The sequence below is a fragment of the Sinocyclocheilus anshuiensis genome, unplaced genomic scaffold (genome assembly GCF_001515605.1).
Source record: "Sinocyclocheilus anshuiensis isolate Anshui unplaced genomic scaffold, SAMN03320099.WGS_v1.1 scaffold1075, whole genome shotgun sequence".
NCBI classification, from domain to species: Eukaryota; Metazoa; Chordata; class Actinopteri; order Cypriniformes; family Cyprinidae; genus Sinocyclocheilus; species Sinocyclocheilus anshuiensis.
Window position 1 is genome coordinate 1,241,898 of NW_015544163.1, and position 17,120 is coordinate 1,259,017.

At 37.9% G+C, this 17,120-nt stretch overlaps 1 protein-coding gene and 1 pseudogene across 1 annotated transcript in view; one reads left to right on the forward strand and one right to left on the reverse strand.

The window, feature by feature from the left end:
* LOC107695701 (interferon-induced very large GTPase 1-like) overlaps window positions 1-12,786 on the forward strand; it is a 13,299-nt pseudogene extending 513 nt beyond the window's left edge.
* The window catches only part of LOC107695642 (uncharacterized), a 68,197-nt gene that overhangs the window by 24,014 nt on the left and 27,063 nt on the right, over window positions 1-17,120 (reverse strand). The window lies entirely within an intron of this gene.

Here is a 17,120-nt window from a genome sequence, read left to right on the forward strand (position 1 = left end):
ACATACATACGTGTGTGTGTGTGTGTGTGTGTGTGTGTGTGTGTGTGTACTCAAACAGGCTTCCATAGATCTCTGAAAAAATTATCACTCTGTTGCATGGTACCTGATGTGATTTAATATTTACCATTACAGTGATATAATGACAGATCCAAATCAAGATGATGCCATGGACACTTCTGCAGAGACATACTATGGAGCACATGAACAGTGTGACTCTGATACATCAGACCACAGCATGGGTAAGAGAACAATATATGATGTTTTTGTACTGTATAACACCTGAATAACACTTGCTAATATGTTGTATGTTGTGGTGAATTCATGTGTTTAACAACAGTTCTTTGGTGTTTATTATAGAGTCCATATTTCCCGATTTGACCATTGCATTAACTGGAAATTCTTCATCAGTTCTGTTTGGAAATGAAAACCTTCTACTAGGACAAAAACAACCAAATATTGAAAATGCAGCAATATCCAGGATTGTACGTTTACAGAAGAAGATATCTGAACGTCACGTTTCTGTGATCAACATGATTGACTTGCATGATGCTGAACTTTACCTGGACTGTGTGGATCATCTCATTGGTCAGCTAGTGAATGAAAATGAAATCCACACCTTCATCTTTGTTGTGCGACTGGGCCAATTAACAGATGCTGATAAGATGGGTCTTGAATGGTTACAGAGAGTGTTTGGTGACAAAGTTCTTCAGTTTGTAATGATTCTCTTTACCTATGACAGAGAAGAAGAGTGCGACACTATAATAGATGATCTTAAGAAAAACCCAGTTCTGGAGCAGCTGCTGGAAAAATGTGGAGGAAGATATCTGACCTGCAATAAGATGATGAACAACCAATCAGAGATGAGAGACCTGATGAACAAGACTGAGCGTCTGTATAAAGAGAATAAACAGCAGAGCTACAGTGGAGAGATGTACAACACAGCAATAAGACAGAGAGAAGAGCTGAAAAACGTTGAACGTCAAAGTGGTAAGAAAGCACACAGATGTGGTTTCCTTATGTTTCACATGTTATTTTTTCTTTATAATGTTTATTTTCCCTTGGTGATGATAAAACATCAACATGTACAAAAAATGTTCCTTAATGCATCCCTCATTATAAATCACAATTCATCTTAAATTCAGCACCAAGTGCATCAACTCCACCTGCAGAAAACCCATAGGTACCTACTTTATGCTTTGGAAGAAGTGTGGCACTCACTCATCTCATGGGAAACCTCAGAAACCATTTGTGCTGTAGGCACTTCCCGGGTTCTGCCCAAGATTTGTGTGTGTGTATATACACTGATCAACCACAACATTAAAATCTCCTGCCTAATATTGTAGCTAATAAAGCAACACCTTGAACTATTTGTCTTGTTTGTCAAACCATTCCTGATTAGTTTCTGCAGTGGGACAGTGTGCATTATCCTGCTGAAAGAGGCCACTGTCATCGGTGCACACTATTGCCATGAAGGGGTGTACATGGTTTACAACAGTCTTTAGGTAAGATGGTACATATCAAAGTAGCATCCACATGAATGACAGGACCCAAGGTTTCCCAGCAGAACATTGCCCAGAGCGTAACACTGCCTCTGCCAGCCTGCCATTCTCCCATAGTACACCCTGCAACCTTCATCCATTTCTACATTTTTACGGTTCTGATGCCCGCTTGCCCATATTAGGTGCTTTCAGTGGCCATCGTGGCCAGCAAGTTGACCTACAGTAGCTCTTTTTTGTGATCGGAGCAGGCATTCTAGTCTTCGCTCCCCTCGTGCATCAATGAGTCGTGGGTGCCCATGCCAGCTTATCACTTGTCCTTCCTTGAACCAGTTTTAGATGGATACTAACCACGGCATACTGGGAACAGCACACTAGACCTTTAGATATGCTCTGACTCAGTCGTCTAGCTAGCACTACTTAAAGGGATAGTTCACCCAAAATTGAAAATTCTGTCATTAATTACTCACCCTCGTGTTGTTCCAAACCCGCAAGACCTTCTTTCATTTTCGTAACACAATTTAAGAAATTTTTGATGAAATCTGAGAGCTCTCTGACCCTCCCATAGACAGCAAGGGAACTACCACGGTCAAGGCACAAAAAAGTACCAAGATGATCGACAAAGTAGTCCGTGTGACATCAGTGGTTTAACCGTAATGTTACGAGGCTACGGAAATACTTTTTTTGCGCAAATAAAACAAAAATAACGACTTTACTTTATTCCACATTTTCGTCTCTACTACGTCACTTGTGGACACGCGTTCATGACAGTACCATGATGCAAGCGTGTGGCGGCGCTGGCGCTGACCCAGATCCGGCGTGATGACGTTGAACACATGCGCCGTGCCTTTGGGCAAAAAAAGTATTCTCGTAGCTTCGTAACATTACAGTTGAACCACTGATGTCACATGGACTACTTTGTCGATCATCTTGGTACTTTTCTGTGCCTTGACCGTGGTAGTTACCTTGCTGTCTTGCTGTAATTTTTGGGTGAACTATCCCTTTAACTTTTGTCAAAGTCACTCTTTTTTTTTGTTTTTCACTTGCCCATTTTTCCTGCTTCCAACACATGAAATTCAAGGACTGACTGTTCCCTTGCTGCCTAATATATCCCACCCCTTGACAGGATGCCACTGTAACAACATTATACATTTTATTCACTTCACCTGTCAGTGGTTTTAAATGTTATGGCTGATCAGTGTATACACAAATCAGTTATCACATTATCAATTATCTCATCAAAATGTTGGTCATTTGCACATATAACGATAATAATATTCATGGATATTATGATTCTTTATTCCATAAGATAGATGGGCAAATGCCAAAAGTGGGTCGGATCGCATCACTTCAAGAGTGTTCACCAAACTAAATGCCAATTCAGACAGGATTAGTTTCAGGACATACGCATATAAAGTAATTGTCACTGTGGAAGTCTGTAAAGTTTATTGTCTGTTCACACGGGATAAGCAATGTCTTTAAAAATCACAGAAATGGGTGTGTCAAGATCTTAAATCTATATGCAACAGCTAACATGAATAAGTCATTAAAAGTGAATTAAAAATCTATCATGAAACAGAAGACATTTTTCATCTATACTGTTTATTTTATATATGTCAAAGACTTTTTCAAATAATAAAAAAATATTAATGTTCTGTTTACTTTTTTGCTTCTTTTAAGATGATAGACCCACAAGAATGGAGAACACAGCACCAGGGACTAGTGAAAAACACAAGGTGAGCGCCTTGACATTTTAAGAATTACAGTGGGTACGGAAAGTATTCAGACCCCCTTAAATTTTTCACTCTTTGTTATATTGCAGCCATTTGCTAACACACAGTATATATATAATTCTGTCTCTGAGCTCTTCAGGCAGTTCCTTTGACCTCATGATTCTCATTTGCTCTGACATGCACTGTGAGCTGTAAGGTCTTATATAGACAGGTGTGTGGCTTTCCTAATCAAGTCCAATCAGTATAATCAAACACAGCTGGACTCAAATGAAGGTGTAGAACCATCTCAAGGATGATCAGAAGAAATGGACAGCACCTGAGTTAAATATATGAGTGTCACAGCAAAGGGTCTGAATACTTAGGACCATGTGATATTTCAGTTTTTCTTTTTTAATAAATCTGCAAAAATGTCAACAATTCTGTGTTTTTCTGTCAATATGGGGTGCTGTGTGTACATTAATGAGGAAAAAAAATTAACTTAAATGATTTTAGCAAATGGCTGCAATATAACAAAGAGTGAAAAATTTAAGGGGGTCTGAATACTTTCCGTACCCACTGTAGCTGCATTAATAAAACAAAGTGCAGTCTTATTTAATTTGTTACCTTTCTGTTATATTCATGGTAACCATGTTGTTGGGGAATCACAGTTAGACAGTATATAGAGACCACTATGCTCAATAAAGGTCAGGAGTCAAATCTGCTGTTTAATCAGTTGACAGAGAGTTTACTGAAGACAGAGTTCTCCACACTTCCAAAGGCTGTAAAAAATGAATAAGAGGATCCATTCTCGAACTGTCTTACGCCCGTTTCACACATACTCCGTTTGCAGTGCATATTTTTTTCCATAACCATGGTAACAGGTTAGAGCATTCACGCTGCACATGAATGCAGTCCGGCAATGTTTTCCAGCAATTATTTCCACACAGAGTCTATTTTTGCTGTGCTGCATGCACTGAATTAAAGTAGCAGTGCTTTGTTTGCAGTAAAAATTAACATAGATTGACACGAAAATGTAGTAATTGCATCATGCATATAATTAAAGTGGGGGTCTAATGCTATTTCATGCATTCTGAGTTATTTACACTGTTAAAGAGTTGGATTCTCATGCTAAACATGGCCAAAGTTTCAAAAAACTATTTGGATGAAAATATTAGAATCCATCATTGAGCTGATTCCCCTCTATGGCAGTGAGGTGTGGGGTCCACTGACAAATCCAAATCAAGAACTGACCAAATGGAACAATCATCCAATTGAAACCCTGCACGCAGAATTCTGTAAACATATTCTACGTGTCAACTGGAACACAACAAACAATGCATGCAGGGCAGAATTAGGCAAATATCCACTAATTATAAAAATACAGAAAAGGGTAATTAAATTCTGGAAGCATTTAGAACTCAGTGACCCAAGAGATGAGCAATAAAACAGCGCAAATAAAACAATTACATTAAACATTGGGAATCTCAAAAAAAAAAAAAAAAATGCAATGCTATTTGGCACAAAATACTGTATGTACCACACTGCATACTGTATGTACCGGACTGCATATGCACTGCAAACGGAGTATGTGTGAAACAGGCATTAGAATACAGAAACACTAGTACTTATAGTCATATGGATGATCTGTTGACATCATTTCTACAGGTTCTGATAGAATAACAGTACAGATAATTGTTGTAATGTCCAAACATGGTATTCTGTTCTTTACAGAAATAAGGTTGTTTAAAGTCATTATATTTGATGCAATATGTTCTACAAACCCAGTTCCAAAAAAATTGGGATGCTGTGTAAAATGTAAATAAAAGCAGAATGTAATGATTAGCAAATCTCATAAATCTCATATTTTATTCACAATAGAACATAGAAAACATATCAAATGTTTAAACAAAGGAAATGTACCATTTTAAGAGAAAAATAAGGTAATTTTTAATTTAATGGCCGCAACAAAAAGTTGGACGGGGGCAACAAAAGGCTGGACAAATATTTGTTACTAAAAGGAAACAGCTGGACAAACATATTCCACTCATATCTAAAGTTACATATGCTTCATATGTACAGCAACATATGCTTCCATCCAACATCTTTTTCAGGGAAACCCTTGCATATTTCAGCAAAACAATGCTAAACTGCATCTATTACAACAGCATGGCTTTGTAGTAGAAGAGTCCGGGTGCTGAACTGGCCTGCCTGCAGTCCAAACCTTTCAGTAATTGAAAACATTTAGCGCATCATGAAATGAAAAATATGACAACGACGACCCAGGACTGTATCAAACACATATGGGACAATATTCCTTTCCCAGAACTCCAGCAGCTGGTCTCCTCTGTTCCCAGAAATATACGGACCGTTGTTAAAAGAAGAGGAGATTCTACACAGTGCTAAACATGGACCTGTCCCAAATTTTGAGATATGTTGCAACCATCAAATTCAAAATTACCTTATTTTTTCCTTAAAATGGTACAGTTTAAAGGCAGGGTAGGTAATTTGGTTCAAAAACATTTTTTTTTGTTATGCTGGTTGTAAGTCTCTTCACATCCTGATAGCAATCAATACGTTTAGTGGTCTAAATGTATTTATATGTCTGTGGAAAGCATAGGACCATAAAATGTTCGACCAATCAGATTATTCAGTTCAAACATTACAATAGGCTATCCTCCCTGCCTTTCAACATGTGGATTTTCATACCTCTGCGCACATTTTTGTAATATTATGCGCTTTGTACTGTAATGTTTTCTCACCGGTGAATGAGACATGAGGTTATCTGACAGCGTTACATTCAATCCTCCACCAACACCATCTCTCATCGTGTCGTGGATTAGCCTCTGGTCAGCCTGTGTGTGTTCATTTGTTTTGGAGGAGGCGTGGCTTTACAGAGTGATTATACAGGGAAGCTGGAATCTCACTTTTAAAGCTAGCATGTTATTGCTAGCCTCTTCGAAATCACCTAGTACCTATCCTACCTTTAAACATTTTATATGTTTTCCATGTTCTGTTGTGACTAAAATATTAATGTACGAGATTTGCAAATCATTGCATTCTGTTTTTATTTATATTTTACACAGTGTCCCAACTTTTTTGGAATTGGGGTTGAACATTTTTGTTCTCTGGAAGCCGGGCTAAATGAGTAAACACTGTTTCTGCATTCCTGAAATGCATCAGACCCTCAGTCACCTCTCAGATACCAAATACAGACATTGCCATAACATTAATATCAGGAAAGATGCCCTGGTTTTAAGAAAACTATGATTGCCTATTCATTGTATAATGAAAAAAGAGGTGATAGTAAATCCACCCCTTCAATGTTTACTTGTCTTAGAATATAAAACACTGAGTATTGATATCTTGATCATTTTTGATGATCACTGACAATGGGTCTCATTCACTAAGCATGCGTACACACAAATGTGTGCGTGAAACAAATCATGATTCATGAATTTCTCTTTGGAGTGTTACAAGCTCTTGGTGCATAAAGAAGATCTGTAAAGTTGCAAAGACTAAAGTCTCAAATCCAAAGAGAAAAAAAAAATGTATGCGGCCGCTCATTTAAAATACTACAAATTCACTAACATTAGGACGCGGTAAAGAAAAAATTAATGTGCATATGCACGTGTTGTGAATTAGGCGGAAAGGGTTCGTAAGAAGTTCGAATGCGCGTATAAATACAAATAATCTACGCAATTATTAGTGAATGAGACCCAAATGTTTCTATGATTCAATAGTCTTTGCTAAACAAAGATTACTGTTAATTTACTCACCCTCAGGTCATCAAGATGTAGGTGACTTTTTTCTTCAGCAGAACAGTAAAGAAGATTTTTAGCTGAAACCATGGTCCTTGTTGATTCATTAGTCAGTGGCTACCGGCACTTTAAGAGTCAAAAAATCATATCAGACAATACAAAATACCTGTGGCTCCTGATGACATATTAATGGTCTTATGAAGCAAAACGATCAGTCTGTGCAAGAAGAAAAATAGTCACCTAAATCTTGAATGGCCTGAGGGTGAGTAATTTAACATCAAATTTTCATTTTTGAGTGAACTATCCCTTTAAAGTTCACTTGGGCGCCATTTTTTTTAAAGTGAGGTCAGAGTAATGATAATATTGTTCTTTCGAACAAAAGTAAATAATACAAGTAAATGTAATGTTTGTTTATTCAATAGGGAAAAATCAAAAACTTTGGATCAACAGGAGTCAACTCAGATCAACACCTACAAAAGGAAAAGGCTAAAACACTGAATTATATATTTCACAGACTTAATCTGGAAGACAGGCACCACAACAGACAGACAGCTGCAGATGTTCTTCAGATAACCAAACATTCATTACAGTCATATGAGTCTTGTGCTGAGGAGGAACTGGTTCAAACTTTCATACAAAAACTACTGATGATGAACTACAGAGCAAGATACATGAAAACTAAAGAAACCAATGAACAGGATAACACACAACAAAGAGAGAATGATTCCTCTGAAGATGAGAGTGATATTTTTGATGTTTTTAAGGAGATATCTTTATCGAAAACAAGTCAGTCTGACCTCATTCACCCAATGGATGTTCAGATGGCCGTGTTTCATTGTGCTGATGGTTTCCTGAAGCAACTGATGGTGACTAAACTGTCCCAGTGTCAGTATGCTCTGCCTCTGCTTGTTCCTGATCCATTCACACAACAGATTGAGTTTCCTCTTTGGACATTCAGACAAATCAGCAAGAGTTGGAAGATGAGAAACAACAGCAATGAGATCATCAGTCAAACCCAGCCGATTTACAAGGCACAAACTCCAATGGTGTCTTGCTTCAGGTTTGGCCCTGTATCTTCATCCAAGTCTCATCTATTGAACAGTCTGATCAATGAGAAACACAATACGTTCTTCCACAGGAACTGCCCAGGCAGCAGCAGAACCAGAGAGCTGATGGATGGAGTGGTGGAGATCGCCTGGTTCTGGCCCTCTGGGAAAGATACAGATAAATTCACTGACTGTGTTGCGTTCTGTAATCTACACGGTGATGCAGGAGACCATGAGAAACAGCTGCAGATCCTCACTGAAATGGCCTCAGTCAATGTTGTTCTTCTACCACGACTGGATAGGAATGACAAACATGCTGCAAAGATACAAATCTTGTCCAAGAACAGAAAGCCACTCATTCTACTGACTGAGGATGAATCTGCTGTAACTAAGAAGAAAGGGAAATTCAAGATCGGTTTAAAAGACAGAAATCAGTCAGATGTATCTGAAGATCTCAGAAGAGCCATAAATGAGTGTCTCTCAGAATCATCGTCCACTTTCAGACTTGAAGATGTGTCCAAACACTCAGACATCAGAGTAGATGAGGAAGATGATGATGACTGCAGGAGAGGAAGAGAAGCAGCACAAAAGATGATGGGTTTACTGGAAAAGAAAGATCTCATAGAAATCAAAGAATCATTTCTGCCTCATCAGGGAAAACTGTGGCATCAGTGGAGTCAGAAGAACAAAGAACTACATCGACCTCGAGCATATGAGACAGAAATTGACATCAGTAGAAAACATACAGAAATGAAAAAAATACGTGAAGGGCAGCATCAATTTGACATCAATCCATTTATGAAGCTCTTTATTAGAGAAATGAACTCAAATACTGGGTATAAGATGTTTTTTCTTAAATGGCTCAGAATCCTCCTGGATGAACATACATCAGCTGATCTGTCTGCTCTACAAGACAAGTATAATAAAAAGTGGTCAGCAGTTGTAAAACTGAGAGAGGATCATGCAAAATATGAACAACTCAAACCTGAACAAGCAGAACTTGAGAAGATATCTGAGGAACTTCAATCTGCAGCCTTTGAAAACATACAGAAATGAAAAAAATACGTGAAGGGCAGCATCAATTTGACATCAATCCATTTATGAAGCTCTTTATTAGAGAAATTAACTCAAATACTGGGTATAAGATGTTTTTTCTTAAATGGCTCAGAATCCTCCTGGATGAACATACATCAGCTGATCTGTCTGCTCTACAAGACAAGTATAATAAAAAGTGGTCAGCAGTTGTAAAACTGAGAGAGGATCATGCAAAATATGAACAACTCAAATCTGAACAAGCAGAACTTGAGAAGATATCTGAGGAACTTCAATCTGCAGCCTTTGGTTCGGAGCACATCATGAGGGAGATCGGTCAGATCTATGAATCATGTTCATCTGTGAAGAAGAGCAAGAAAGACCTGCAGTTTCACTTTTATTCTCTCCCGAGGCTTGCGGCAGAGATGATGATCTCTGGATTTCCACTGGAGCTGATGGATGGAGATGCTGCTCATGTTCCTGTGATCTGGATCTCTGCTGTTCTAGATCAACTCATCCAGAAACTGGGAGACCAAAGAGTCTTTGTGCTGTCAGTTTTAGGGATTCAGAGCTCTGGGAAATCCACCATGCTGAATGCCATGTTTGGACTCCAGTTTGCTGTCAGTGCAGGCAGGTGCACCAGAGGAGCTTTCATGCAGCTGCTCAGAGTCTCAGACGAGATGAAAACACTGCTGAACTTTGACTATATTCTAGTTGTTGATACGGAGGGTCTTCGTGCTCTAGAACTGGCTGGAAGATCAACAAGGCACCACGACAATGAATTGGCCACATTTGTTGTTGGTCTGGGAAATCTGACATTGATCAACATCTTTGGAGAAAACCCAGCTGAGATGCAGGACATTCTTCAGATTGTTGTTCAGGCCTTCCTGAGGATGAAAAAGGTCAGATTGAATCCCAGCTGTGTGTTTGTGCACCAGAATGTTTCAGACGTTACAGCTGGAGAGAAGAACATGGAGGGAAGGAGACGACTGCAGGAGAAACTGGATGAGATGACAAAAATCGCTGCTAAAGATGAAGTCTGTGATGCAGAATGTTTTAGTGATATCATTAGATTTGATGTTCAGAAAGATGTGAAGTATTTTGCCCAGCTTTGGGAAGGCAGCCCACCCATGGCACCACCAAACCCAAACTACTGTGAAAATATTCATGAACTGAAGGAAACTATTATGTCTCATGCCTCAAAATCACATGGAATGAGGCTGATACACTTAAAAGATCGTATTAAAGATCTCTGGGAGGCTTTACTGAATGAAAGATTCGTCTTCAGCTTCAGAAATTCTCTGGAGATTTCAGCCTACAGGAAACTGGAGACAGAATACAGCAAGTGGTCCTGGAGTCTTCGTAGTGCCATGATGGAAATTGACAACAAACTTCACAACAAAATAGAAAATGAAGCAATTCATAAAGTTGAGGAAACTGATCTTCAAAGAGAACTGAAGAAGACAAGTGAGGAAGTGAAAAAGTCAATGTCTGAATTCTTTGAGAAAGACAGGGATGAAGATATACTGATTCAGTGGAAAACATAATTTGAAATCAAAATCAGAGAGCTTCAGGAAAACATTGTAAGAGAAACAAAGAGGAAATTAAATGAGATTCTTCAGAAGCGAGACCTGAAGAAAAAGATTGATGCTCAGAGGAAACATCATGAAAACACACTCTATGAAAAGAGCAAAGAACTTGCCTTAAAACTCAAAGATAAAACAAATGATGAACAAACACTGAAGAAAGAGTTTGATTTGTTCTGGAAACAATGTGTGAAGATCATCATAAGAGACACTCCTCCAATTAAAAAAATTGACATAATGAGAGATGTGAGAGAGATCCTCAGTGACATCTATGAAAGTGTTTCTGTAGATCACTGGACGGAGAGCAGAGATATTTTCTCTAAGCTGAGTTATTCAGATTATGTAAAACTAAAGAAATCCAGTGGAATTACAGGAGATTTAACAAATGTCTACAGATCAACTAAAGAGATGTTGGGTTATATTCTGTCTAAAGAAGATGAAGCCCAAATAAGATCATTAGTCACAGATGTTGTTCAGCAAACAAGCAGAATGATTCAATCATTTAACATTTCAAAGATGGGCTACAACATCAGCTGCATTCAGCATCTCATAGATTACATCAAAGCAAGAGTAATAGATCATCAGGAAGGACGAGTGAATTATGTGTTCAAGAATGAATTCTTCATGGATTTGGTTCTTTCCATCTGCAAGAGAGCAAACAAGATGATCACTGACCAACACAGACTGTTCAGGGAAGCCAATGATCCTTTAATATATGTTGAGAAGAAGAGAAAAGAGTACTATAGTATTTTCCAGAAATACTGTCATGGATCCGCATCAGCTGCCATTTTTGGTGAGATCATCTGTCAGAAACTTAAAGAGCCCATTGAGCAGAGTGTCTACAAGAAGATTGCCAAAGATTTGGCAGGTGAAATGAGAACAAACTGCCTATCATTGAATGGAAACAGATCAAATCTGGAGAAACACATCCTGAAGACTCTGGCAGAAGAAGAGGATTTTGGTAATTACATGAACTACATTCATAATCCCAGAGATCACTTCAAGGGTTTCATCAGAAATGAAGTAAGTCAGTACATCACTGCTAAGTTCAGTGTCAGTGTTTTACCCAAGATGAAAGAGAACATTAAACTCCTGCAGCAGAAGATCATGAAAGCAGCACATGGATCTACTGAACATGTTCAAGTGAACAGAGGAGATGTTGGTTTGTGGTTGAAGAGTTTCACACAGCAGCTCTCAGATAAGCTGATCTTCTCTGTAAAAGACCTCAATGGAGTGAAACATGATGATGTTGATGATTTCAATCTCCTAGAAGATGTGATAAGAAAAGAACTTCCTGCTATAATGTCTGAGATCAGCTGGAGATTGAACGCAAAGTTATTTGAAGGAAAACTGGATCTCCAGTTCAGACCAGATGAGCTTCTGATTGATCACTTCTGTCAGTGCTGTTGGGTTCAGTGTCCATTCTGTGCAACAATCTGCACCAACACCATAGAAAACCATGATGGAGATCACTGTGCTCCTTTCCATCGAGTAAATGGACTAAATGGAATCAACTACTGGCAAACAACATATTTGTCTATTCAAATATGCACATCAGCAGTAGCAAGCAGTCATCTAACCCTTACGTGTAACTTCTCTGAGATACTCTGGAGAGATTACAGAACAGCAGGAGGAGTTTATGCAAAGTGGAGCATCACGCCTGATCTTTCTGAACTGCCCTACTGGAAGTGGTTTGTGTGCAGATTCCAAAAATATCTAGAAAAACACTACAGTAAAACATTCACTGATTGTGGTACAATCCCATATGAATGGAGAAAATACTCAAAACAGGATGCTATTGAGAGTTTGGATAAATATATCTAATGAAGCATATGAAGAAGGAGACTCTTACATCTGCTATCAGATTCTCCTCAGAAGAGTTTCTCTGACATTCATCACTGAGACTCTAAGCTCATCTACACCCCAGAGGAGCACAGCTTCATCAAATACACCAGGGTCCATATTCACAAAACATTTTTATCTTACCACTAAGAGTTTTTAGGCAAGAGTTTCCGCTTAAAACCTATTCACAAAGCTGCTGAGAGCAACTTTTACTTAGGAATTGGGCGTTGCTATTTGGAGGCAAGTGAAATAGACTGAGCCATTGACCAACTAAAACCTGGTCTAAAGTCAATGGCGCAGTATTTTTTTGTTATTTAAAGAGCGCATTAGTAATATGCGCCTATAGGCGGGTCCACAACGTGCATATACGCTGCTTATTACACACACACAGCGCACAGCAGCACACAAACATGCCAAATATTAAAAATTAAAGGATTACAATGTAAAAGATTATTATTGTGTAGGCTACATAAATATAAAAATGCCTACATGTCATAATGGATAGTCATTGCATGTATCAGAATTAGGCTACCTATTTGCTTGCGCACGAGCAGCTCCGTTTCCTCTCTGGAGACGTGTTCAGTCTTTGCGATTGCAAATTCCGCTGTGTAAATAGCAAATCCGCCATGGCACGAGCACAACTGGCTCTTAAAGGGATTGGGAGATGAGATTCTGATTGGTTTATTGCACATTATGCCCAAAACACACCCATTACTCGTTAAGAGAATAGGGCCAACCCTTTTAGACCATGCGCTGGGTGCGCCGACCGTTTTTCCCATCGTTAATCTAGCAAAAGTGGATTCGGACTTGCCCTAAGTGCACCTGAGCCTTGCGCTTCAGACCATGCGCTTAGATCATTAAAACAGGGCCCAAAATCTGTCATCATTTATGTTCAGAGTAATACATCATTCAAAACTGTCAGTGGTCTACTTTTATTTGTTTACATTCACAAAATCAACAAAACGTTGTAATTTTGTAAAATAAAGAAAACAAACAGGATGCACTTTCTGTCATCTCGGTCTCCGGTAAAATGGAGCTCGTCACAAAAATGTATGACACTCCTTGTATAGTCTACTTCCCTCAAAGACATTAGAAATATATCTATAGAAAGCTTGAAAAGTCTGCTTTTAAAATGAACCAATTCAAACTGAAAACAAATACTCTCTGATTACATAATCCATATGAAATTTGCATTTCTCTCTGAAGGCGCGTCGCTGCAGAAATGGTGAGTCAGCATCCACTTCATCTTCACTGACTTTTTTATTAGTTTATTAATAGATAATTAAAATATCTCCTTGCTATTTTTTCCCCTGACACATTCATAGTCATTACTTTTGCCGGTGCTTTGCAGCAAGCTTCATGTGTGTGCTTGAGCATGGAATAGACTAGGGCTGCCCCCTAATAGTCGACTAACCGTTAGTCGATCAGAAGAGGCTTGGTCGACCAAAATTTGATTGGTCGCTTAGTCGCAGAAAAAAAAAATTTTTTTTTAAATCCACAGGCAAAGTCAAGCAGTCCGTGATGGACAGATCATTAACGGCTGGTCTATGGTAATACAGTACATCCAAACGCTCGCCTATCATTCATTGATTAATCAAGTCAAGTCAAGTCACCTTTATTTATATAGCGCTTTTAACAATACAGATTGTGTCAAAGCAACTGAACAGCATTAATTAGGAAAATAGTGTCAATAATGCAAAATGACAATAGTAAACACTCATTTTTCAGTTAAAGACAGTTCATCATTGAATTCAGTGATGTCATCATCCAGCTCAGTTCAGTTTAAATAGTATCTTTGCAATCATTTGCAATCAAGTCAACGATATCGCTGGAAATGAAGTGTCCCCAGCTAAGCAAGCCAGAGGCGACAGCGGCAAGGAACCAAAACTCCATCGGTGACAGAATGGAGAAAAAACCTTGGGAGAAACCAGGCTCAGTCGGGGGGCCAGTTCTCCTCTGACCAGACGAACCAGCAGTTCAATTCCAGGCTGCAGCAATGTCACATTGTGCAGAGGACTCGTCTGGTTCCTGTGGTCTTGTCCCAAATCAAATATCAAATAATTAAATATGGCTTATCATCTGAATTATGTAAGTATTAGCAACTTTACATGGCCGCTCAATCTAATGTTAACCTAGAGAAATGTGCGCTATTCAAGTGTGTGGAAGCTGAACAGTAGCAGTCACTGCATGACAGATGGAGGTGCACTCACTTGCTCTTAAAATACTCCCTCATTTTTGGTAATACAGATAAGAGTAATCTGTAAATACTCTATATTTATCACAATAACAACAAAACATTGTGCTTTTGTAAAATAAAGCACTCAGGATGCGCTTACTGTTGTCTCAGTCTCTGTGAACTTGAGCGTGAAACTCCGAATCTCCATGTGTGCTTGCCTTACAGAAATAAAAATCTATAGAGAGCGAAATGTCTACCTTCAAATGAACCAATTCAAATGGAAAACAAGTATTTTCAGATTATGTAATCCGTATGAAACATGCATACAGGCGCATCCATTACTGCGGAGATGATGAGTCAGTGTCGCCGACTTCATCTCATAGTCTAAAAAGAAAAGAAAGCACTAGTTTATCAATACGTTATTAAAATGTTAATGCAGCCTCCTTACTGTTTTTCCCTGACACATTCATAATCGTTACTTCTGCCGGTGCGCTGTGGCAAGCTTAATGTGTGCGCTTGAGCGCTTATTAGGCTATGTAGGCAATTAAAGGCTCATTATAATGATTTAAATGGTTTATTAATAAATGTGCGATTAGTCGACTAATGCTTCCAATGAACGACTACTAGTCGACCAGAAAAATACTTAGTCGTGGACATTTCTAGAATAGACTATTAAAGGCTCATCATGGTTTACTTCTTGCCCAACTTATACGTGAAAAGAAGGAAAATTTTCATTAAATTAAAGGCAAATTATCGTGAAATGTTTCTAAATATGTTTACATTCCAAGGCAACAGCCATTTTAGGATGGTTTGTGATATAGTCTTAGTGACTACCCCTAACTTTTCACAAATTTAGGTGTTGATTTTTTTTTTGGATTAAAACGCTTTCTTGGAGCAAAAATTTAGGAGTCCTAAAATGAGGACTGACACACACATTATTTTTAAAAGTTTCTCCTAAATTGGTAAATTAGGAGCTACTTTTAGCTTTAAGATGCTTTGTGAATGTGGTCCCTGAAGAGGATTAAAGACAGGATTCAGTTCCACATACATGATCTGAACTACAAAACAAACTATTTCTGAACATATGCATGACTGATGAAGCTCAAAATCTTTGATGTATATTACAGTTCATTACCAATCAAAACAGCTTAATCTCTATCAAGATTTATGATAAGGGTAGACGTTTGAATATATAAATGTGGAGTGACATTGGTAAAGCTCAGTTGTGGTATTCATTCGAATGTCTCAGACCTGTTGATCTAAACATCGCAGAAGACATATAATGAATTAATCTGTTTAAAAGACCTTGTCAAGTTTCCTTTTTACTTTTATTTACTATGTACTTTTATTATGTGAAACTTTATTTTGAATTTAGAAATTGAAATTATTAAAACATGAGCATTGTGAAGGTATGTATAGGGTCATTATGAGTGAACTCAACCAGAGGTCCCCGGATCAAATTTTTGATTTTGTCAATATTTTTTTTCTGAGGAAAGATAAACATGCATAGTGATGAATGTCATGGATGTATATTTACTGAGTAATCCACTATTTTGTAGAGGGGGGTCAAAATGGCAATTTTCACAAGAGAATCTGAGCCAAATTACAGGGGGTTAAAATGACTTTACAAAGATTGCAGCATCATTATATTAATTTTTACACCGAGATTGGTAGGTCTATTAGCAAAATCTGTTGAAAAATGGGAAAAAGCACTTTAAGTTTTTTCTCCAAAGTTTGCTTAACTCTAACTCAAATATCTTAATGCCTTTTGAGATTGTGGGTCTTAACAAACTTTCCTTTCGGTATCTTCATTTTTAAGGCCCTGTATGTTTCAGATCCAGAGATATTGGAATTTCAGTATGGCTCCAGGAGTAAATTGTTAAATTGTACACATTGTCAGTGGTCAAAAAACAAATGTGGGTCACTTTGCATACAAATGATACTACTTTTCTTTTAAGGAGGAATAAACAAATAATGTTGAAACTAGAGATGTATCTCATTTTGTTCTGTCAAAACAACTGCATTTAACATACCTCTCTGAGTGCCATAAATATAATTTTTCCAAAGTTTGCATACTTGTAACTCAAGAAGTATTAAATATATCGCAATAGTATTGAATATTTTAAATTCTAATAAACTTTTATTTTGGAGTCTTTATTTCCAAGGCCTTATATTGTTTGATCCCAGAGATATGGGGATCTCAATGCGGCTCCATGTCCAGATTGTTTAATATTACCCATTTTCAGTGGTCGGAAACCAAAAGTTGGTCACTTTGTATACAGCTGATACTTATTACATTTAAAGGACATTGTCTGAAGAATAAATAATGTAAATATAAATCCTAATAGAATTAGCTACAACTGGACCAAATTTATAATGGCCAGCTTTATTTCCTGTTCCCGCAAATAGAATATATTTTAGTCTGTGTGGTTTCACTTTGTTTGAGTTAAAAATTCTAAAAAAAAAAAAAAA